This window comes from Sinohyriopsis cumingii, chromosome 16 (assembly GCF_028554795.1).
Source record: "Sinohyriopsis cumingii isolate HCF-2022 chromosome 16, ASM2855479v2, whole genome shotgun sequence".
Classification (NCBI taxonomy): Eukaryota; Metazoa; Mollusca; class Bivalvia; order Unionida; family Unionidae; genus Sinohyriopsis; species Sinohyriopsis cumingii.
In genome coordinates this window covers 96,055,150-96,079,128 of record NC_142976.1, presented here as the reverse complement: position 1 = coordinate 96,079,128, position 23,979 = coordinate 96,055,150, and the positions used below count along the sequence as shown (strand labels likewise).

General features: G+C 38.9%; 1 protein-coding gene across 3 annotated transcripts in view; it reads right to left on the bottom strand.

Moving 5' to 3' along the window:
* Positions 1–23,979, bottom strand: part of LOC149781021 (uncharacterized) — a 137,845-nt gene that overhangs the window by 76,807 nt on the left and 37,059 nt on the right. The gene's annotated exons all lie outside the window — the stretch shown is intronic.

The following is a 23,979-nucleotide window of genomic DNA, read 5'->3' as shown; positions in this document are numbered from 1 at the left end:
TTTCAAGATCGATATGGTAAACTAAAAACCAGCAATATCAAATGGAATGATATAGTTCGACGAGTACTCGGTGCAGTTACGGATAATATTCCCGTGTTTACTGACGGTGGTAGAATCAGAGATTCAAGTATGTCACTTAAAACCATCAGAGATGAAATTGCAAAAAGTGTTGCTAATCGCGTGAGAAACACCGGTGACACAATGATGGGTGAACTTAGCATGAACGGGAACAAAATAGTAGTTTTAAGAGATCCAACATCTGACGAAGACGCAGCAACAAAAAAATACGTCGACGTCAACTATGGCACCGTAGACGGTAAATTATCCACGTTACGGGCCGAATATGATGTTCACGTAACCGGTTTTTTGAGGCTTCGAAGAAATTTTCAAAAAACCGATGATTCCATTGATAAGTTCTTTGGCACTCCTCCAGTCATCAACATGAAACTTTCTGATATCAAAACTGACCTAGACACGATCAAACAAACACAGCAAGACATCGTAGCGGGAATTCCTGAGATTATCAATAAAACCAATTTGATTAAAATTCCAGCTGGAATAACTCCCGGGCATATCACAAACATCATATGCACGGTATCATCGGGATTTGCAACATGGTCGCAGCAAAATAATACTATCAAATATACCGCAACAGTCACTGGCGTGTACAGGCTGTCTGTGTTTAGTGCTGCAAAATTTGAAATATTTACAACGTTTCCATGGCGTCATTCCACCGACAGGTTTTCCGGGGTTGTATCTGTTGTATTAAATAACGGAACCGAAGAAATATTTATTCTGGAAGCAGCTGATAAGAAATTAACCGCAACATCCTTCTGGTGGTGTTTGGAATTTGTAGCTGAAACACCTCAATTGGTTACTGCATAAAAATATATATGGACGGTGCACAATACAGATACAATCAAGCGCGTGAATGGCAGGCGGCGCTAAAAGATCAAGTCGATCAATATACAGTAAAAGTAAAAAAATATCGACGACGATTGGTTATCGTTGATGTGATTGTTTATTCAGTATCCGCTGTTGTTGCTGGAACCGGTGTAATATTATCAGCGTTGACAACGATGGCACCAGTAGCTGTGACTATTTGTATTTCAGCAGCAACAACTATTGCAGGTGTGCTTAATATCATCACAAAAAAAATATGTACTTGCATGAACGAAAAATTATCCGATTACAAAATAAAATTACATACAGCGACGGTAGCATACTCGAAATTATCCTCGTTGTTATCAGCGAGTCTCAGTGATGGAATTATATCTGATTTCGAATTTTCAATGATAACCAAAATATACGACGAAGGTATTAAAGATACAAGTATCAATAATGACAGAATTACTCCAGCAGATCGTGACCAACACAACTCCGCCAAAGATAATGATGATCTCGGTAAGTTCAATTAATCCTGAATTTAGTGTTAATTTTCCTACTGCAATTCCAGTAAAAGAAATAGCACTAGCACAATTACGAGTATATTACAGCTGGCCAAATATCAGATCAAAATCATTTAATGGTACACCAGCAAATAATTCGCTCGTATTTGCAAACAACAACAAACCCGATGGAACACCTGACTGGGTTGTTGTTGGAATACCAACTGGCAGTTACGAGATTGAAGAGATCAGTGAGGAATTTGCGCGTAGAATAAAATCAATAACGGGAAAAGAAGCAAAAATATCAATTAATGTTCATGAACCCACCCTGTCCTCGACGACTGAAATAAACTCGCCTGATTATGCCGTTGATATTTATCAATCCACGATAAGATCCGTACTAGGTTGGCCTGAAATATCACCACCGATAACACCGATACCACCAGAACCGAAAAAGTCTGATTATGTCATGGATAGGCAATCATATCATGAAATTAATCCATCATACGGGGAAAAACTACGTATTTTTAAAAATAAATCAATGCTCAGCAAGGTTTTAATTCACGATTTTGATGAGTTATGGGCTTTTAAAAATTCCGGGGAAAGAGCAAGTAGTTTTGCTATTTATTGGAGTGATATTATTGAATATTTTCAGGAAATCAATCAAGAATGTAAAAAACAACTAGATCAACTAAATCAATATTTTAACGAACATATTTTTGACATATCAGCGTCATCGCGTGAAAAAATCATCACGCGTGTGGAAATATTAAATCAGCTTATATCAGATATGGAATATATTAATGACCGAATAGTTCAAGCGATGCTTAGTTTAGAACCATCTGAAAAATTTTTTGGAGGTAAATGGTTAGAAAAATATAAATTAACAGAAGCCGATGTACCAAATTTTAAATTTCCCGGGTATAGTGTAACCGAGTTAAGAAAATCTGTCAGTGATGTCATTGATGAGTTTTTTCCTAAAATACTCGATGCATGGAGAAAATTAATTCCACCAGCAGTTGTTCTTAGATATGATAATGATCCACATGGCGGCGGAAGACACATATCTCCGGGAATCGTTAATATAACACCGACGGTCGCGGTCAATCTGGTTTGTGACGTAATCGATGGCAGCTATCAAATAGATCTCGGAAGATCAAATCAGGCTCAACAAGGATACATCCTGTACACGTTCACACCACAAGTTCCCCCTGGAAGTTTAATCGTGCAAGAACCAACTAATCCTGTGTATCTGCGGTGTCACAATAATATGTTAACACGAATCAATTTTAAACTCACAGACCACCTTAATCGCTTAATTGACATACGTGGAGAAGAACTTGTGATAAATCTGTATGTAAAGTCGTAAGACTTTATCGTAGATCTTTATGTAATGGAGGGTTTTTACACACGAGGATTTCTTAACAGTTAGAAGAACATTTGTAACAGAGATCAGACTCAAATTCGATCAACTTAAAAAAAAAAAATAAATAAATATTTTATTATTACTGGCACAAATTTGTGTTTGGTACAAATTAATCGGCCTAGGCAACTAAAAAAGCTGGTCGATGAAAGTAAAAATTAAAATTTCTATCACAAAAAAAATAAGATTTATTAATTTTCCTGATTTTTATTATTTTTTTACTGAAATTGTACGAATTACTTGATTTTGACTACCAACTACCCCGTCAGAAACATAAAAATGCACGAATTACTTGATTTTGACTACCAACTACCCCCTCAGAAACATAAAAATGTACGAATTACTTGATTTTGACTACCAACTACCCCGTCAGAAATAAGAAATTTTATTTATTGTAAATTAATTTTATTTATTAATAATATTATTTTTACTGAGATTTTTATTTTTTTTACTAAAATACAACGAAATTGCTCAATTTTCCTGATTTTGACTACCAACTACCCCGTCAGAAATCAAGTAATTCGTACATTTTTCTTTGATTTTGACTACCAACTACCCCGTCAGAATCAAGTAATTCGTGCATTTCTCTTGATTTTAGTAAAAAAAAATAAATCTTCAGTAAAAATAATATTATTAATAAATAAAATTAATTTATAATAAATAAAATTTATTAGGAACAATTTGACAAAGTTAGAATTTTCTTGATTTTGACTACCAACTACCCCGTCAGGATCAAGTAATTCGTGCATTTTTCTTGTATTTTGTAAAATAAATATCAATTTTTTCTTATTTCTGACGGGGTAGTTGGTAGTCAAAATCGCGTAGTTGTGAAAAAATATTATTTTTCCCTGATTTTTATTTATTTTTTTTTCTGAAAATTTGATCATTTTACACTACACGTGGTCAGCGTTGACATGGACCCCAGTTACCAAAACTTTCATTTTCATTATCACCAGTAACGAAGTTACTCTGGATCGTTTCACCAGTAACGAAGTTACTCTCTGACATAATTTTTCTTAATAGTCTTATGCGAGTACTAATCGTTTTCTTTGCCTCATACTCGTGGGATAATAACGATTTAATTCTTTCTACGGCGGCAGAGAGAGGAACGAACTCCTTCACATGATCATCTTCTACGGTAGCTAGCGACTGAAACATTGCCGCCTGAATCCGCTTCATGAGCCTGTATTCAGATGATAGTGTGTGTGTCCCCTGGGTTTTACGTTCTTGTAAAATCTCAAAGTCAGAAACTATTTTTTCAGGATTAAGTTCATCAGATATATTAATTCCATCTTTTTTCAATTTTTTAATAGCAACAATTACATCATTGATATTTTCATGGTTCATTATATAATATATAAATCTTTAAAATAAAAAAAAAATATCCCTAGAACCCCTATCGAGTGTTTAGCGAGTTCGTCGGGATGTTTCAGGGACAGCACAACCAAGAACTCGTAGCTTGCCACCGCAATCTACCAAGTTCATTAGGCAAATATTACCTCTACGAGAGCCCCTAACCCGCCAAACAACGGTCTAGAAGGCCCAAGAGGGAGGACGGCACAATCCTCATTAAACTCGTAGCTTGCCACCGCAATCTACCAAGTTTAGAGGATATACACATAACATATAACTAACTAAGGACGGCACAAGGACAGCACAATCCTCATTAAACTCGTAGCTTGCCACCGCAATCTACCAAGTTTAGAGGATATACACATAACATATAACTAAGGACAGCACAATCCTCATTAAACTCGTAGCTTGCCACCGCAATCTACCAAGTTTAGAGGATATACACATAACATATATACAATGAAATGGATATATACAATGAAATGGATATATACAATGAAATGGTTGTATACAATGAATGAAGAGCCCCTATCGAGTGTATTAGCGAGCTCAGATTATGAATGAAGAGCCCCTATCGAGTGTATTAGCGAGCTCAGATTATGCATTGGACGGCACAAACATATAACTTAACTAAGGACAGTACAAACATGTACGCTGAGCAAAAATCCCACCCACAATAATTAATCCAGTGGGTGATACGAAAATATGTATCAACCACAAGTCAATATTGTGGTTGAATTTTGCTGAGCGGGGGGGGTTTTGCGGTTCCCCCACTATTATAAAAATCGCAATTATGCGCACACCACCGACAAATTGTCAGCCATGGGGGTTCGATCCTGGACCGCGAGCGTCACAGTCCAATACCATACTGATTGAGCTATCAAACCTTGTTACGAACATATGTTTCGGAAGTTAATATATAGTTAAGCTATATAGCTAAGGAACCAATATTTACACTAAAACAGCGGTTTCTGAATAATAACAGTTTCTGAATAATAACAGTTTCTGAATATAAAACAGCGGTTTCTGAATAATAACAGTTTCTGAATATAAAACAGCGTTTTTCCTAAGCAGACTGCGAATCAATAATAACAGTGGCATGAACACACCTGCAGATCGATTACCATGACAACGGTTTCTGTTCTGTACCTACACAGCTTCCTTGCGGATCAATAACATTATCATGATTTCTCGTAATGTTGTATGATGGGAAATATTTAAAAACCATAAATAATACTTCTACGAGTAATTAATTACGATGTAATTAGTTAAACTGACTAATTACGATCATAAAAAATCAAAAATCTACGAAGAAAACTATATATTACAAAGTAATCTCCCTTTTATATAATCAAAAATTCAGTAGTGTATGGAGGACCTACTGTGACATAAATTAAAAAAATTAATTCAATGTGGTGATGATAGTTATTGATACTGAAAGGTAATTTTCTGTTTATATTTTTCGAGAAAGTGGTTTTATATATATTTTCTGCCACTCTTTGTACTGATTGTGGGTGAATATCAAAATATTTCGCAGCAGAAGATATTGAACGAAATATAACTTTTTCGCCAGTTTCTATGTTTGTGGAAATTACCGCCCTCTTTCCAATTGTCTTACATCTTCCTGTATTACCACATGCAGAGTTCACGCTTCGAGTGACAACACGAAGGTTGTGTAGGGAGTTATTTTGAGTATCCCCGTCAATATGATCAATAACAAGACCGTCATTGATCATCCCATTATGACATTCATACGTAAATCTATGACATAGATAATGTTTTCTCTCCCCAGCAGTAAACCTTAGATAACCATGATTATTAATACAACCAACTTGTCTCTTCAACTTGCAGTGTCTGATGATACCATTAATATTTGATTCATAGTTTGTTATGACAGGATGTGGGACAAATTTATTTTGCTCCATTATAATAATATTATTCGTTTAAATCATTGTTTGTCTGAAATCTTGATATATAATCCTCCACGGATTTTATAGCGTTTTCACCGCTATTATTTTTTTTGTCATAATATCTTTTAAGTTCTCTGAACCGTTTTCCGCCGCACTTTCCACATAATTCTGTTTTTCCTCGCACTCCAATACCACACCGCAGACACGGTATTGGTCCTAGACTTCCTCGTCGTATGTTTTGTAAGTGCATCCAACAAAATTCCTTTCTGCAGGATTTGTTGCATCGATTTACTGAGCCGATCATCAACCATCTGCATTGAGACATTATATATATATATATATAATTTTCTTTATTTAAATATTTGTTTTAATTATATGAACGAGTTTGAGAGATTATCCCAAACTAGGCCTGTTAAATATAAATTCAACCTTGACAGATTATCTTCTGACTTGCCAGTGCGAGATTTGGTTGATCCAAAAAATAAAAGTTTGATCTCGAAAATTCACGACGCCAAGAAAGAATTTTACACGGATGGTGCATCTCATACATGGTCAACGTTCAAGATCATACGCCTTGACGGAGTCAAGAAAGCTGACAAAGTCAGTGTCGACAAAGTCACGGACGCCACAATGAACGACAAGCGAGCGGCAACTATCATTAACTACATCGCTGAATACGAGGGCAATCAAAAATATTTCTTCAGAGTAAAATTTATTGTATTAACAGAAACAGGTAGTTGGATTATCCGTGACAAATATGATCCTGTCCTTGGCAATAATAAAACTGTCATATTAAGTAAAAATTCCAGACCGGGTCTACTGACGGGTATTGACAAATCGTATTATGAGCGAGCGTATCCTGTAACAGCGGTTATTTATGGAATCTATGAGATAAATAAAAAACCCAACGTTGATAAACTAGCGCCGATGAAATTTTCAAGGTTAAATTGTGTAGCCGAACGAGTAATAGAACACTTCACAAACGCGATGCGTGGAAATGGATTAATTGATTTAAGGCGTGAAAAAATAAACTCGTGGGCTGATTCGGTTAAGGATACCGGTGCTACAATAAAAGATGTTACTGAGTTAGGAAAAATATTAAAATTTCCAATAACCGTATCGACAATAACGGGAGAAGTACTGTACCAATCGAAATATAAATTGAAGGGAGCTCCAATAATAATTATCGATCATAACGCGCACGCATGGACTAATGCAGTAACAATATTTCCACGTGATCGAACTGTTAGATTTTACTCCCCAGATAATTCTGGGGCAGATAATTCTGATGGAGGCATGTTTGATTTTATCAACGAAATAAGTAAAACCGATCCTGTATCGGTATGGTTATTTAAAAGTAATGAAGAAGGTGAATTTGATCAGTTTGTCAAACCAAACGGTGAAATATATCGAACAGAATCCCTCCATGACGAGATGAAAAATCTCGCGAAGTTTTTACAGTGCAAGCACGCGGAAAATACTGACAAATTACTAACTAATTGTTTTACCGTTCCATCTGTTGCGGCTCATTTCGCCAGAGAACGAAATTCATGGAAACCAACACGATTTGATTTACTCGAGGACGTACGCGCAAGTTGCGTCGAATACGGACATGGCGGATTATGGAATACCAAATACAATTACAATGATGTTATTTCGGTTGATATGGTTGCATGTTATCCGGGAAGTTTTCTGGGATACGGAGATTGTTCTGTGTACTTTGAAAGATTTGGTCACCCTACAAACGAGATGACGCGAGTGGCAATTAATGGACCATTACCTGATTTTGATCTGACTGGATTCGCCTGTATTGAATCATTCGAGTTTAACGAAAATCTTCACAAGATTTGTTATGTTTGGTTTGGTAGACATTTTTGTGAAAAACGTTGGGCACCTATAGTTTTGTTGCGATATATGCTAGATTGTATGATACTGACATCGTTGGTGGTCAGTGAGGCAATTATATCATATCATGCACAGACCAAAGTTTGGTTGCCCATGTCAGATTCTGAAGTTATCAGCGAGTTTAAGGAAAAATATTCTGATGTTTCCGAAGATGATATTCCTAATAAACTCAAAACCGCAAAAGATCTCGGTAGAAAAATTATAGGTAAATTTACTCAAGGTGGTGCATATGATTATAAAAGACATCACGCACGATTAATTTTAGATGATGCCGAGTACGATTTTATAATCGCTGACACAACGGCAAAAAATATATTTGTAAATCGAGAAAGTGTTTATTTATCCGACGGAACACAATTAGGTACGATCGTTAGTTACATAAATGACGTCTCCCCGCAATATACTCATCTAAGATCTTCCATGTTGGCTTATGTTTCTATAAATTTATTATCGATGATTAATAGATTTCCTGAGACCGCAGTCAGAGTCGCAACCGATTCGTTTTATATTTCAAGTAAATATTTAGAACCTGTTATGAAATTTACAAGTAATGATGAACGATGGGGTTCGTGGAGAATAAAAAAGGAACTATTACACAATTATACAGAATCAGCAGATGTTCCAATGAGAGATTTTTATCGTAAGGGTAATAAAATATCAGAAATGTCGAAAGCACCATCGTTGAGTGATCCAATAACCAGATATAAGACAGTATATCTCAATGGACCTGGTGGATGCGGCAAAACAACTCGAACGATTAATGTTTTTAGAAATTCAGATATGATCGTGCTGACACCCACACACAGACTTGCACGTGAGATGAAACAGCGGCAAGTACAATCGTGCACGTATCATAGTTTCTTTCGGTGGCGCGGAGATACATGGACTCCTGAACGGATGGGAGAAAAATATATACCTAAAATAATTATTTGGGATGAGATATGCACGGTGTCATTGGATACATTAAAAACGTTTCTTGATTGGTTGTTGACGAAAAATACCGCTATAATAATGTGTGGCGATCATGGTCAACCGCCGCCTTTTGTTGGACCATCTCCACATGATTGGTTAAAAAATTTCGTTGATTATTACGAAGAAATAGATGATGATCATAGAGCTCTTGATGCAAATTTGAGGGAGTTTAAAAAATTAATCAGATTACAATCAAACAAAATTCAGTGTGAAATAATACGTGGAGTGATCTCAGAGACATCAATGAGTGATTTTTTGAATTTATGGAGACCCACCGATTTGATCGTAGCAAGTAGAAAAATAATCAGAGACGCTTTACAACAACAGTTATTTCAGCTGCATAAAGAAAAATATTCAGAATTACCCGTACCGTTGTGTTATAGACCATCAGATACACGAAAACAGAATATTAATGTTGATATTCCAGGACCCTTGACAGAGTCAAGGAAACAGAATCTCGTATTAAATGATATTGTCGCCGTTGATATCAGTGTGGTCGAAGATGCAATACACGCTGACAAATCTCCATGGGTGTTGGGATACGCTATGACAATCCACTCATCTCAGGGATTAACTATTTCTGATACACGAGTCTGGATTGTAGACGATCGCATCGAGTGGTCAAATTTAGTTTATTTAGCGGTATCGAGGGTCAGAAATATATCTCAATTACGTAGAATCATAATTCCTGAAATCGTTGATAAATTTAACATCATCGATGATGATATAATAAGAAAAAAATTAATCGGATACAAACAATCTGATAAAAAAAATAAACACGACTTTGATCTTGATGTTGAATTTATTATTGAGTTAAAACAGCAGCAGAATAATCATTGCACCAGTTGTAATTGTATAATGTTATGGCGATATTCGAGTAATGATTCAAGACAATTTACCGTAGATAGGAAAGATAATAGTCGCGGTCATACACGAGAAAATACCATGTTAACCTGTCTTGAGTGTAATCGACGTAGAGGCGCTAGCGCCTTGAGTGCAGGCACCCTTGGCGCTAGTGCTAGTTAAGTGATCGAAATCACTGAAGTGATCGCGGTGGTAGTTGTGTATCCGCGGGAATTATTTGTAGTTGTTCACGTGTAAATCCACGTTGAGGAGCGGCCGAATCTAATCTGTAGATTGCAGGTCTGGAAACGCCTGCGTTTCTCCCAGTGGAGCTTGTCACGGTAGATATTTTGTGTGTGGTAACACTCCAAATAGGATCAGTCGCTCTCGCTTTACCACCTTCAAGTTCACCAGGCTCATATAAATATCTAACTGTAACATCACCTAATATTTTTTGTTTTCCAACATCTTTTCGTTGTGTTGGTATATTTTTTTTTGTAATTGCATTAATGGGTTTCATGTTGGTTGTTCGTGTGATCTCATTATTTAATGCAGCTATCACGTTTGGTAATCTTGCCACCCATTCGCGAGATCTTTTATCCTGAATAAATTCCCTCGCGTATTGATATCCAAATAACCGCTCAGCAAGTGTTCGATTAAATCGCTCAATAATTGCTTGATCACGATGAATTGCAGTATGACCTCGTCGTATTTTGGTATTATGTCGTTTCATCAGCGATGATACTGGACCAAGAAATTCCTTACCAGGATCAACCTGTAGTAGCTGTGGCCATCGCAGACCACCTCGTTGATAAATTCGTTCAAACGCATCGGCTACTTCAGATGATGTTTTCGCTGATAGCGGCTCTGCTTCTTTATATCTACTTGCAACATCAACTACGGTTAATGCGTACTTGTACGTTTTTCCACGTACAGTATCATGCGGTAAAAACAGAATATCAGCTTGATGAACTTCATTAGGAACACTGACATCGAAATACGCGTACTGAATTTGTTTAGGACGTGGTAGATAAATTTGCCATATTGCTTGTTTGGATAACCACGCTTTAGCAGTAGAATGTTTAACCGCTGCTGCATCAGCAAGTTTACCAATTGCTGCTTTGCCTCTCCAGTATCCTCTTGGTGAATAATAAATTAATTCCATTATATATTACCAGCCCCTAGCGCTAATTTACCTTTCATCGAGGATCTTACTAACCAATTAGCTAATGATTCTCTAATATTTTTATTTTTTATAGAATTTAATGCATGAATTAATTTCACATCTGTAATATGCCTATGTTGTAGATTTTGACTTTTATAAGCTATGTCATGAGCATGACAAGCTCGATCAATAGCGTTTATTGGTTCCTCGCCTGGTTTTGGTTGATCCTGATTATCGAGCCTGATATCGAGTCGAGTACCAGGACCGCAATAATTATATCCTGGTAGATGTTTTTCTCCACTGTATTTAGCCCATGGAGCACCTGGAAACTTTGACATCAAATTAGCAATATCACCACCGCGCTTATTAGGTAAAAACGAAAATTTCTTTCTACCGCATATAGAACATTTTCCACCGTACTCTATTTTTTTGTTTTTTGTTATAACCGTAGCTAAATCAGTAGTTGGAGTTTTAACTTTACAGCGTAAACAATATAAATTCATGTTATAATATATATGGATATAATTGATTTCTCAGCAACTCGGCAACGAGAGCCAGTTAAACACCATCCTGCGCTACCAAATTCCATCAGAATGATTATCATAGGACCATCTGGATCGGGTAAGACGCAATTATTACTTAATCTGATAATGAGATGGTTGAAATGGGATAAATTATATTTAGTAGCACCATCCGTTGATGATCAACGATGTTATGATGTACTTAAAGATTTCAATGAAAACGCACGATTACTGGATGAAGATAATGATGTTATAGAGTTTATAACCGATATTGATGAAGCACCATCCGTAGATTCCATAGACGGATTTATTAATAATTTAGTTGTATACGACGATGTGATGCTAGATAAACAATCAAATCCAGCCAGAATATTTTCCCGAGGTAGACATAAAAATACAGACGTGATCTATGTTACTCAACGATATACACAAATTCCGAAGGTGATCAGAGACAACTGCAACATTTTAGTTGTGTTTAATGGCGTAGACACACACACGTTGCGAAATATTCATCAAACTTGGTGTGGTGGTGACATGGATATAATTAAATTCAAAAATTTCTTCTCACAAGCGCAAGCTACTCCACATGGATTTATAACAATAAATTTACATGATCCAAGAACAAGATATTGTGTGGGTCTTGATAAAATATTTGGGTAACAGGGGAGCAGCAGAGAGGGGTGATGATAAAATTAAATTTAATTAAAAAAATAATGAACAACTGTGCGTGGTTACATCAAGGAACCACTAACAATTGTAATAAAAAATGCCGTGGAGAATATTGCAAGAAACATAATTATCTTATAAAGAAAAACCTTCATGCTGGTCCACGAAGTTGTGTTGGATGTAACAACGGCGTTAGAGGATTATATCAGATTTGCAAAAATTGCGGTGGAGATCGATACAGAAGTTTGATGAACTATTACAGAAAAAGAAAGAACATAAATCCAAAAATAGAAAAACCACCATCAGAACTTGAATATTACTTGAAACATAGAACAAATTCCGAAGATTCAGATGAAGATGAAACAGATGAGGAAAAACGACAGCGAGAACGCGTTGAAAAATATTCATCAAACTTGGTATGGTGGTAAATTAATAGCAGCAGAGAGGGTACCTACCAACGTTGGTCGTCAAAAAAATAAACAAGAATAAATAAACACGTAGAGTACTTTATTTTTTCAGCTACTATTTCGAACTGAGGTTTTATTAGTACAATCGCTCATTACAGAAATAAAACATCTCAAGGAAAAGTTCATTTGTAAAATCTTGACCTTTCTACGAGATGATTTTATTTGTTTGTTTTATTTGTTTTGTCGGAATTTTATGGTCTGTTCACCCTCTCTGCTGCTCCATAAGCTGGAACACTATATAAATAGGCCAAGATTTTGCACCAAATGCCTGCAGTGGGGACACCATGTCCTCAGATGTAGATTCAAACCAAGATGTAAGTACTGCGGAGGTCCACACAAAGGAGATTGCCACACAACTAAACAAAACTGTGCTAACTGTAAAGAAAACCATTATCCTAGATCGACAGAATGCAGATTTGCAATAAAAGAGAAACAAATAGTGGACTTAATGAACGAAAAACACCTCACCTACCATTCTGCCAAAAACATTATCAGCTGTAAAAACAACCCCAACACACCAAAATCTACCTCTGAAACAATCAATGAGCACCAAAACTCCCCACACAGAATCATAAGGGAAAACATTGCACCACAAAACATACCCTCGAATCAGGAAAGAAAAGAACCAACAACTACAACCCACATTGTAACAAACCAAGACCACCCTGAAAACACTCCAGATGCAAACAAAACTGTCACCCCAAACATTACACCCCAACACAGAATTAATACAGGAAGTAATGAACCTAACAACAGAAACCCTACTACAAGATCTCAATTGCATAATGAGAGCCCTCAAAACCATTTTCACCATACTAGCTTATTGGACCACAAGACTAACAGATAAAGACAACGTCAAAAATAGATAGTACCAAAAATAACAAAATCACCATATGGCAATGGAACTACAGAGGAATCTTTAAAAACCTATCAGAACTGCAGAACAAATTGAATAATACGGCCATAAAACCAGACATAATCTGCCTTGAGGAAACCCTCATAACACAAGAACACATTCCCAAACTACAAGGCTATACCTACGGAATCTTTAAAAACAGACCCAAGGGGCAGAAAGGTGGTGGACTAGCAATTTGTTTGATAGATACACTAATCTTCTATGAAATAATGTTAGTACCCCCTAACCTAAACATCAATAATAGCATCGAAATAATGTCAGTAATGATAAATATAGGAATCACAAACATTCAAATAATAAATGCATATGACTCAGGGGGTACCTTCTGCCCTACCAACCTAATCTCACTAAGGGTAATCACTAATAACAACAACAACAATCTAATTATCTGTGGCGACTTCAACGCACACAGTGAATTATGGGTAGGTAAAAAGAAAGATCAAAGAGGGAAAATGGTTGAAAAATGGATAACTAAGAACAATCTGGTCATCTTAAATGATGGGCCGAACACTAGATTAAACCCAAAGGATGGCACTCTCTCAGCCATAGACCTAACCATCACTACCACAAAACTGGCTCAAATCACAAATTGGTGGGTGGATCAAGAAGATACGTTAGGAAGTGACCATTTCCCCATCACAATCAATATTCAAATAAAAACTCAACACATTCCAAACGAAACCCCACCTAAATGGAGGTACCAACAGGCAGACTGGGACCAATTCCAATTATTACCAGCTATAGTAAATCCAGATAGCTTAGAAAGCCCAAATATTGACATGTAGTATGATAACATAACAGACACAATTATAGAGGCAGCTAACTGATGCATCCCAAAGACAACTAATATCCAAAATAAAAACCCTGCACCGTGGTGGACTAAAGAGTGCACTATTGCACATAAAGACAAAAAAAGGGCCTTAAATAAATATAAACGCACCAAAACTTCTATCTACTTCCAGCAATATAAAGATAAAGAAAAAGCACTAAAACAAACTATAAAAACTGCTAAAATTAATTTATCGCAAACCTTTTGCTCTAAACTGAGTCTAAAATCAAACTCAGAACAAATATGGGACAAGATAAAAGCCATAATAGGGAAAGCTACTACCTCAGCTCCAAAAATTAAAAATGCCATAACAAATAAAGATAAGGCAGACCTCCTAGCGAAGCATTTTTCGAACATGAGTAGCAACAATAATCACACCAGAAACTTCCAAGAACACAAAAAACTAATGGAGGAAACCCAACCTCAAATGTTTCAAGACCAAGGAACAAAAGAATCTCACCTAAATAGCGACATCACAGTACATGAATGGGAGATAGCCCTACGATCCAAATACGAAACATCCCCTAGTAAGGATCAGTTAGGTTACATTATCTATATAAAAAATACTACCTATCAATATAACAATAGCCATAATCAAACTTTTTAATAGGATATGGGATAAAGGCCAACTACCCACCAAATGGAAACAGGCCATAGTAATTCAAATCCCCAAGCTAGGTAAAGATCCCAGCAACATAATTTGTACCGACCCATCTCAGTAGTTAAGTGGGATACATTAGGGACAATGGGACTTAGCATTAAAAAGACCCCTGGGACACTTTAGGGACAATGGAAATTTAACATGGAGAAAAATCGTGGGTCACTTTAGGGACAATGGGAATTTAACATAGAGTTTGGGTCTGTCTAGGGACAAGGGAAATTAACATGGGAATAGAGTTTGGGTTTGTCTAGGGACAAGGGGAATTGAATATGGGATTTTTTTTTTTTTTTAAAAAGTTTTTTTTAAATTTAAATTTAAATTTAAATTTAGAAAAGGGGTAGGCAATGGAAAGGCTATCTCTTTTCAAGAAATATGGTTGGCCCTGAAAAGGGCCTTTGGGTTTTTTCTTCTTCTTCTTTTAACTTCTTAACTTTTTCCACCATCCTCTTATTTTGTCCATCATTCCTTTCTTCTTTTTCTTTTCTGTTTCTGGTATCCAGTCCGGGTGACCCATGGCTCGGAACTTGGCCTGTATTTTCATCCAGTTGTTATTCAGTTGGTCGAATTCTAATTTCTTCTTCTTATTCTGTTCTTCCTTTCTTTCTTTAGTCCACCTTTCCTTTATGTTTTCTACTTCTTGGGTCATCACTTGTTTCATTATTTCTTCTCCTTTTTTCAACCTGTTCAGTCCCCTCTTCATATATGACAACTCCGTCCAATACACTATATGTTCTAGGAAGCACCGGACTTGGATGACATAATCCAGTGCTTCCTTCAAACTCCCCACTCTTACATAAGGTGGGTCAATAAATCCTCTTGATTTGTTGACTTCATCTTCTATCATTCCTTCTATTATATGTCTGGCGGCCTTTATACGTTCGACTTGACTGGTTACCAAGTGTTCTTTATCTTCATACTCCCATTCCTTTTGTATCCTTTCTATAGCATATTCTGCATCTATTATCCAGAAATAGATATGCCTCAATTGATTAAATAAATCAGTCACTTGCGTCATCTTGTCTAGATTATTCTTTGTAGAATGGTTTGAACGACGAATACTGTGGGTTCTTATACGAAAAGCGCGGACGTGAAGGAAAACATCCCCCTACTTTTTCATTTCATATAATAAAACCCAAACTATACTCTCCACATATGCTAAGAAACAATAAACAAATCCATAATCTACTATCCACACAATCGTACGTGAGCGGGTACAAACACAAACACACAAACACAAACACACAAACACATACGCTAAGAAACAATAAACAAATCCATAATCTACTATCCACACAATCGTACGTGAGCGGGTACAAACACAAACACACAAACACATACCCTCACACTATCTTAAAAAAGAGTTAGTGTTTATATTCACACTACTCTACCTACACATTGGCAAATTGATGGTTATTTCTTTTCTAGAGTATTGGGTAGCCCTGAAAAGGGCTGTTTTTTTGGAACTTCATGGACACCTGGTTAATGGTGGCACCTTCCAGGCCTGGCGCCACATACACATCTTATCCCCCAGTTACTTTTTACTTTTTTGGGGGAGAGAGCAGAGGCAGGATATGTCGCTTCAGAATCCCAATTTTCGCTCTCTGGGATTCTGAAATTTATTCTTCTTCTCTTCTTTTCCTTCTCCTCCTCCTCTTCTTTGTTTCTTCTCTCCTCCTCTTTGTATCTTCTTTCCTCTTCTTCTTCTTCTTTATATCTTCTCTCCTCCTCTTCTTTTTTTCTTCTTTCCTCCTCCTCTCTTATCCTTCCCTCCTCCACAATGGCTTCCGCGGCCAGTTCATTCAACAGGCGCCTGGCATATTCCAGATGCACATGAAGTTCCAACAGTTTAGACAGTCTCGTGTTCATTTTTGGTGTTGATCAATCAACAAGGGTAGCTAGACTGCCCAGCGAGTTTCAATTTATAGTGAAAGCGCGGACGTGAAGGAAAACATCCCCCTAAAAAACCATAAAATTGATGTTACCTACATCATGACCAAAAACAACAACGCGCGGACCTAAAAGAAACACTCACTCACTTTTTTATGCTACCCATCACTATTTTAAAATTTTTTATAAATCACTTCATTAGACTATCCACATACACAAAGCAATCCATTCTAACTCCAAATATACACCTCAAACACCAAAAAAACATGATTTTAATCTACTATTCATACCAACTTACTTAAGCACTTACTAACACACAAACACATACCCTCACATTTTTTAAAAAAGAGTTAGTGTTTATTTTCACACTACTCTACCTACACACACTGGCAAATCGATCGTTATTTCTTTTCTAGAGTATTGGGGTAGCCCTGAAAAGGGCTGTTTTTTTTTGTTTGCTATGGCATTCTTTTTTAGTTTCTAAGAATGCGATGTCCTCTGAGGATAGACTTTCTGGCGATAGGTCTGCTTCTTCGGAAAGAAAAGAAGAACTCTTTGGTGTCGATACGGCAATCGACAAAGCCTCTGTCAGGTTCAGGTTGCTGCTGCTGCTGCTGCTGTTGTTGTTGTTGTTGCTGCTGTTGCTGCTGTCTCTGAAGTCTGTACTTCTCTGTCCATTCTTCTTTCTCCCTGTTCATTTCTTCTCTGAAGAGCTCTTCTATCAGGTCTTCAGTGACTTTTAACATTCTCACATTCTCTATTTCTTCTGGCTTCGGTATCAGACTGTGTCTGACCCTATGCAAATTCATGTAGGCTTCGTTGAGTTTAGCTAGTTTGGAGCACATCTTCTTAGGAGGATGAGTCGACAATGGATGGTTAGACTGGAAACAACCCGGTTCTTAAAGTCAAAGTGCGGACGTGAAGGAAAACATCCCCCACACGGTTTTTGAGTCGCAACGTTTAGTGAGTGTCATGAGAGGGATAGTAAGAAATGAAAGAGCATCAATCCAACATTCTTATAGCTAAACAAAAGACAAAGGCATTTTTTTCAAAACACAACATTTTTTATTCAAAAATCACTTAACACTAAACAACAACTCTAAAATTTTTAACAATAATCCAACAATATAACATCAAACAATTTTTTTCAAAACACAACATTTTTTATTCAAAAATCACTTAACACTAAACAACAAGAACTCTAACATTTTTTAACAATAATCCAACACTAAAAGTTTCTCCACTAGGTAAAGAGGGATAACAGTCTTCCATGGTTTCTAGTAATCTAGGATGACTTCTCTCAAACTGTTGATTTCTATGGTATTATCGAATTCTGCATACAGGATGACGTTCACCGTTTCATCAGGGTCTCGGTCTTTAAACTGAATTTCCACACGAATCTGGCCGGATTTTATAGGGTGGAAATGTCCCTCATCGCTGCCTTGGTCTGGAGTGAAATCGAAAGCCCACAAAGCGTAGCCTCCTGCATAATCCTCGTACGTAATACCGTGACTGGTATTGGTTCCTAACTGTCCGGTGGCTTCGTACAGGGACAAGTACGATCTCAAGTAATTCTTCTTGGTAAAGTCAGGTTCGAAAGGTCGGGTACACAAGGTCTGGCCATCGCGACTGACTTCGATTTTGGACACGCCAAAGTGTTGAAAGTAGAAAGGATTTTTTTCGGCAGCTCCGTTGAAGGCTGTATTCTCGACGATACCAACGATCAAACGTTTGGGTAACTGTCCTTGGAACAGATGATCTTCGATCATGGATCGCTGTCCCTTGGGAATGGTGAAGGTTTTCACTTCCACGCGTCGTATGGGATACTTGGCGGTCGTTCTGCTCAACGTCTGACTGATGTCGTTTCCCACTTTAGGTAACACTTCCACACGGCGTACGTAGAGTCTGGCTTCTAGGATTTTGATTTTGTAACCGTCACTATCAGCCATCAAATGGAAAGCGGCACTGCTACGATTCAGTCTCAGGCGGACATCCACCCCGTTCAGCAAATACTTTTCTTGCAACCACATGTCCAAATGCAAACGATCCATCAGTTCTAAACTTGTGTCGGCTCCCGTGATTCTCTTTCTTCGTTCTACAAAACCATCATTGTTGTCTTTCTTTTCATCAGTTTCCAATATTTCAAACTTGGTAGGTTCGTCAGCTTCCCATACCACACAGGCATTGAGATGAGTGTTCTTGGCATCTATTCCGTACGTCAAGAGATTTTCCAGGTAGGCACGATAAGGGTAAGTATCCATGCTGCTACTGACCAGTTTGTTATTCAAGTACAAGTCCACTCCACTGAACAAGGAATGCATGAAATTGTTGACGGGAGCTACTGCTTCATCGTCTATAGCACCTCCAGTCTTATCTAGAATTTTGACTTTCAGGTACAAGTAACTGCTATTCAGATCGATGTAATCTTCGGGCTGTCCTTTGATTTCAAACTCGATGGGAGCGGAATCGGTCAGTGAGGAGACGGGGTGAAATTCCACCCACTGGGATTCTTGCATGGTCATCATGGTAGGGGGCATGGCAAACAGATCCAGTTCCGTCTTGGAACAAGCGCAAGATTCTCGGTGCATCATTTTTTTGTCTCTTTTCTCAATAATCGAAAACGTCTAAGTCTCGAACGGTTCTTCTTTTCTTGGCCTTTCTCGCTTGAAGTCTGGTGAAAGGGTGTTTTCTTCGTCGTCTCTTTCTGCCTTGTCCTTGCTGAATGTCTGACTCGGTAGCGTGCAGGGCATTTATAGGTGTTTCTCGTTGGCCTAAAATGTCTTTACCCGTTTGCAGCAAGACATTTTTGCCTGCCCTCATGAAGGCTTCTTTAGGGTTTTGTTTGTCAATGATGACATTTTGGAGAAATTCTTTGCCTTGCGTCAGTGCCGCATCTTTCAAGGCGTGCAATCCGCATGTCACCATCGGTTTCAACACCGGGGCCACCGAACGAAAGGCCGATTTTAACATGTCTCCTAAACCGTGTCCTCGCTGTCGAGCAACCCCTCGGTACACTGGATACATGACTTACTTACGAGTCATGAGAGAACCGTTTTCGAAAATGGAGTTTCACCGTGACTTTTCCTTTGGTGAATGGAATATTTGGTCCCAGATCTCCTTTTATAGCAATGTTGACCGTGTCCAAATACGACTTACTGACAGGCAAATAGTGAGGATGGACAAATTCACGGTGGACGTGGTAAGTGTTTCCACCTTCCTCGTCAGCGTTCGTGGCAGAATCCACTTTGAAAGGAATGACACGCAGTAACGGTACGGAGGTGTGTCCCACCACGTTGTACTCCACCACATCAGAATACACGAACATCAAATTCAGTCCTTGGTTCAGTTCTACCGGGGCACGAAATAACTTGCTAAAAGACTCGTTGTCGTAAACGATGGGTAATTTGTTTTTCTTGAGCATGGTCTTTCTCATGTCCATGTCTCCGCCCAACATGTCAAACAATTCAGGACAAAATAAAATGGACACGATTTTACTTCGTTCAAATTTCATCAAGAAGCGACGAGCTGCTTTGTGGTACTCCATGGTGACACTTTTGTTGACATGCTCCAAAGCTTTCAGAAACACGACATTAAACCTGGAGGTTATGGTGCTGACCAAATGTTGACCACTAAAATAATAGCCTGGGGGAATGAACAAGTGATAGGTGGTGTACTTTTGTGTACGGGTTTTCTTGTCATATTTGACATTGCTATCCATCCACTGTTGCATTTGCTTGTCATGAACTTCCACATCAAAAAAATTTTGATTGGGAAAGACATTGAGGACTTGGGTCGGGTGAATCATTTCTACTAAAGCCACTTCCCAATGGGCTTCGTGATCTAACTGGATGGCTTGAGGTAATTTGGCCGTGTAACAGCACAACGTGTTCTTGGGAAACACCTCCATGGAACTGTCACTGGGTAAAGTTAAGTAAAATTGGTTTTGGTGACTCATAATTCCAGAGTTCTGTGGCTGTCCGAGGGGTTACTGGACGTCAGAGGCGTGTCTCCGTCTAAAATGGGGTTCTGGTTGTGATTGAAGTGGTGACTGGCACTGGCACTGGACACAAGGTTCCCGGGGTTCCCGTCGAGGTGAATTTCAGGAAGGGATTAGGAAGCAGGTAACCGATGCAACTGCTCAATAAAATGGTCCACAATTGTTTGTCTCCTTGTTGCAAACTCAAATTGGCGATGGCTGCCCCGATGACACAATACACCACGAAGATTTGGCAGAAAAAGACGATTTGCGTTTTAGGCACACGTTCTCCACACCACACCCACAAGGGTTGTTTTTGTAAATCTTGCAAAGAAGAACTAGGTGAAGGAGGAGTGGTCGACGTAGCTGCGTCTGCTGTGTGAAAAGGCATGATGGTCACTTCTTTTTATAGTCGATGACTTGCGAAGCGTCGATCCAAGAATCAAAACTGGGCGGATATCCTTTCCAACGTACTTTGACTTCTTTGACACGTCGTTTGCCCACTTTACGGGTTCTGCGTTCGAGAATGCTTTCGATGTCGTACACGTCGTCTTCTTTTTTGGTGACACGTTGTAACTCGGGCAAATAAAACGTTCCTTTGAGCACTTCTCCGTTCATGTCTTCCAATTTATAGACGGCAGGATGACGGCCATGCACTCGTCCAGTGACGTGAAACAATTCGGTCGTCCAGTTAGGTAAGTAACCTTTGTCGAAAGTGCGTTTGGTTTTGCCAATGCGCACCCAATCTCCTACGGCCAACTCTCCACTTTTCTTGGGGACAGCCCTCGTCGGGGACGTACCAAACAGGCGCTCAAACACCAACACTTCGTTCTCGGGAGTCACGTCTTGCGGGGCACGTCCGATGCTTCGATGGTAAGATTGGTTGTACGCTTGCACCAGGTGCGGTAAGATGTCGATGTACTTCAGAGTGTGGTGATGCGTAAAATATTTCCACATGCGTTCTTTCAAAGTGCGTTGAAAACGTTCCACGATGCTGGCTTTGGTTTCAGGATTCTCGGTGGTAAAAAAATGAATGTCACGTTTCTTTAATTCTTTTTGGAAAGCTTGGTTCAGAAATTCGGTACCTTTGTCCGTTTGCCATCGAAGAGGGTGACGACCGCTTTGTTTCAACACTCGTTGCAGGGTTCGCACTAACTCGCTGCTCGATTTGGAAGTCAAGGGCACGACCCAGGCAAATTTGGAAAAGACGTCGATGACACAAAACAAATATTTGTAGCCACGATTGTAGCTGGCCAAATGAGAGACATCGGCTAAATCGGCTTGCCATTGATGATCGATGCCTTCCACTCGGGTGCGACTTCTGGCAAACTTGCGTCGAATGGGTTTGTGTAAAGTGTAGGTAGCTTGTTCTTGTAACCATCGTTGCACTTGAGGTAAACGGAGACTTTTCAGTCGCGTTTTGGCAGCACGATACAATTTTTGAACTCCTGCGTAACCTGCAGGATGGGAGGGATCGTAATAAATGCTGGCTAAGACTTTTTCCATTTTTTGTGTTGGTTGGTGTGTTAATAAGACACCCACTCTTGGAGGATGCTACTCTTTTTCTCTTGGGGTATTTTCTTGGATTGCAATGCTTTGCGTGTGCGGCCAGCAATAGGTGTCGAAGAGGAGAAGGATGTCTGAGCGGGGGATATCGGTTCTTGTTTCACTTCTGTCTTCACTTCTGTCTTCACTTTCTTTTTCTCTTGTGATGAAGAAGGGGTGGCCATCATCTTTTTAATCCATCCAATTCTGGAGGTAGGTGGTGTTGTTAACTTGCGTACTTTTTCTGGTGGAGTTTGAAACCCTTCCTCTTCTTCTCCTTTTTCTGTCTTGGTCAAGGGTACTGGTGGTACTGGTACTGGTACTGGTGATGGTGCTGGACTTTTCATCAAGGTCTTAAAATCTTTCAGAGTGGGTAGAGCTGTTTCGTCTAAAGCTTTCTGGTGAAAGAGTTGCAGTCGTTGCAAGAGTTGACCGTACTTTTGCGATTTTTCTGTTTCGGACAAATCTTGGCGATCCATCAAGGACTGCAATTCGTGTTGTAACTGGGACATCTCGCTCAAATGGGGATTGGGAGGTAAATGCGGGGTGTGTTGTTCTTGCCACCGATGGTATTCCATCCATCGTTTGTAAGGTACTAAAGCTAGTTTTCGTCCTTCCATGGGGTTGTCAGGGGTCGATTCTGAGATCTTGGAACTTCCGAGGCCTTTTTATCTTGCTCCCACCAGTCCTCCCAACATGGTTCCCAAGACTCCTTTCAGTATGGGGCCTAACAAGAGAGGTAAAATACCTCCACGTTGCACTAACATCTTCTTTTTTTGACGAATGGGAATTTTCTTTTGAACCATTTGGCGAAGAACGTGACGATGTTTGCCTAAGCATTGTTTCTGGTGTTTGGACAAAGGGATCGTGCCTTTCAAAACGTTCAAACAACATTCGCACACGGTATCGATGACCTCTTTGGAGGCTGTTTGAATGAGTTTTTTTCGTAGGGGTGGAGAAGCTTTGGACAGGACAGATAACATGTCCCCATGTTTGGCTAAACGTGGTGGCAGTCCTTTCCTTTTCTTTCCTTGGGTTTTCTGGAGGGTGACATCTTTGAGTCTTCAGGAGCACCAAAAAAACACTGATACCCGACTTGGTCACAGGCCTTTTTTATACTGGAACGCGTCGCCACTGATTGTCTTTACGTCGTATCAGTTTGAGGACAGGCATGACACGTCGTGCAGGGGTACGTAACGGACTAAATCGAGCCAGTTCTTGCTTGGACAAATCCAGTAAACTTTGTAACATGCCCGATCTTTCTTGAACTTTGATTCTGGGAGAAGGTACTTTGTGAGCAGCAGCCACTGCCACTAAATTGGAAGGTCCTGCCACTGGGGAAGTTCTTTTGGGGGTCATCAACGGAGAAGTTCTTGGTGTGATCAATGTCTCCAAGTACTCTTCAGTTCTGGGTGTCATTAACGGAGAAGTGGACAAACGTGAAGCTGCCGGAGACGCAGTCACCGCCGTGGCAGGTCATGGTTTGCGAGTGTAAGGTTGCGTCCTGGCCGAAGTGCCTCTCTTGCGACTAGTCTTCTGTGGACTTTTCTTT